This window comes from Abrus precatorius, unplaced genomic scaffold (assembly GCF_003935025.1).
Source record: "Abrus precatorius isolate BTA unplaced genomic scaffold, Abrus_2018 Scaffold6, whole genome shotgun sequence".
NCBI classification, from domain to species: domain Eukaryota; kingdom Viridiplantae; phylum Streptophyta; class Magnoliopsida; order Fabales; family Fabaceae; genus Abrus; species Abrus precatorius.
This window is the reverse complement of record NW_020874406.1, coordinates 2,832,962-2,835,187: the sequence shown is the minus strand read 5'-3', so window position 1 is coordinate 2,835,187 and position 2,226 is coordinate 2,832,962. Positions and strand designations below refer to the sequence as shown.

General features: G+C 34.8%; 1 non-coding gene across 1 annotated transcript; it reads left to right on the top strand.

The window, feature by feature from the left end:
• The first annotated feature begins 637 nt into the window (after positions 1 to 637).
• On the top strand, positions 638 to 744 carry LOC113870608. Its single transcript, XR_003505628.1, has one exon. It is a non-coding gene; the product is annotated as a small nucleolar RNA R71 (small nucleolar RNA).
• Positions 745 to 2,226: the final 1,482 nt, after the last annotated feature.

Here is a 2,226-nt window from a genome sequence, read left to right as displayed (position 1 = left end):
AGTCAACCTCTCATTCATAGGTCTGGAAAATTTTTGATTTCCTTGAGGTTGAGTGGATGAATTCCTCTGAAAATAAGGTTGTTGTGTTGCTGGACCTGCATTAGAAAAAGCCAAAGTTGAGTTAGAATTCTTTGCAGCAGAATATTGATTATTCCAATTAGAATACTGCCTAGTTCTATTATTCGAAAATTGAAATCCAGGGGGATATGATGGCTGTTGTCTCTAAAAATTATTCATATAATTCACTTGCTCTTATGGTTCACTTGTGGATGCCTCACATGCACCATTTGCATGGTTTCCTCCATAAAAATCACAACTTAGCTGACTGGTAGGCATACTCCCTGTTTGCATATTGTTGATTTGTTGTGTTAAGGCAGCTAATTGTTCTGAAAACATTTGATTTTGTAGCTGATTTTGCGCAAGAAAAGTTTCCAGAACCTTAGCTTCATGACCAGAGTTTCTTCCTTGATTCCTTGAGTTTGAATTCTGATACATTGAAGATGCCATCATGTCAATAATCCTTTGAGCTTCTTCCAAGGACTTTGTATTTAATGAACCTCCAGCAGCAGCATCAACCATTGTTCTTGTTACTGCATTCATCCCATTATAAAAAGTCTCCAATTGCATCCAATCTGGAATACAATGATGTGGACACCTTCTAAGCAGTTCTTTGTATCTTTCCCATGCTTCATACAATGATTCTCCTTCTTGCTGCACAAAAGATGTAATTTCTCCTCTCAACTTAGCAGCTTTGGATGGAGGGAAGTACTTAGTTAAAAACTTATTCACAAGTTCTGTCTAGGTTGTGATGCTTCCTTGTGGTTGAGCTTGTAACCAACATTTTGCTCTATCTCTCAAGGAAAAAGGAAATAGTCTTAATCTGATAGCTTCTTCACTAACTCCATTCATTCTTATGGTGTCACATAGCTGCAGAAAATTTGAAATATGCAGGTTAGGATCATCAGAATTTCCTCCAGCAAACTGATCCTGTTGGACTAAATGTAGTAAGGCAGGTTTAATCTCAAAATGGTTGGCTTGAATAGTTGGCCTAATTATAGAAGAGTTAAAACCTTGCATGTTAGGAATAGCATAGTCCCCTAATGTTCTAAATCTATTCTGTTCTGCCATTTCTATTGCTGGATTTGGTTGTCTCAAGGGTGTAGATGTTCTTTTCACTCTAGAATTACTCTGAGATTCTGGAGAATGGACAGCTTCTAACTCACTATCATTCCCTATGGCTTTTTCTGCTCTAGACTCTTTTCTCAATCTTCTCAAAGTTATGTCTATGTCAGGATCAAAGACCAGAATTGATTTATTCTACGCATATACAAATCAGATTAAAGCAAAATTAGACTACAATTGATATTCAGAAATGCACAACAGAAATCATGCAAAATCTATCAATAAAAGCATATAGAAACTTAAATCTAGCAGTTGCAGAATTGTAAAATCATGTACAAATATGCAGAATGGCAATTACAACTATGAAGAACAATGAAAACTGAAATTATGCAGATAACAAAGATGTAAAAATTCTATGCAGCAGATAGAAATATTATGCAGAATATTACACAAGGTGCAGTAAAATTATGCAGAAAGCAATTTGAAAGCAAATCAACAGAATAAATGCTCAATCTAGTTACTTTTCTACTACTAATGATATTGAAATGCAAAATTCCCCGGCAACGGCGCCAAAAACTTGTTGTTCGTAATCTAACACTAGCAAGTGCACTAGAATTGCAGCAAGTGGTGAGTAAATTTAAGATCCAAATATCGTCTCCACAGGGAATTTAAATTCAAGTATCACTTCATAGAATTATAACCATTTAAGCTTTTTCGAATTTGTAAGGAGAGTGGTAACATGTAGTAACAGAAAACTAAAACAATTAGAAGTAAAATGAACTTGCAGAAAACAGAATAATGAACACACAATTATGTGATAACAGAGGAAGAAACCATAGCTAGGGAATTGCTTCACCAAAACTCCAATGTTTAATCAATAAAGTTCTGAATTAACAAGCAATTGGAAAGAATGACAATCAGTTTCACATTATACTATTCAGAGGTTAATTCCTTAACTCAGTGAACCTAACATTCAATTAAACCATTCTAATTCCTTATCCCTAAGTGTAAGAAACCAAAAGATTGCAAGATCAAAGTTCCTTATCCCTAAGAAAACTAAAATCTCGGTGATTGGTTCAGATCTGAAGAACAAATTCAATTTCC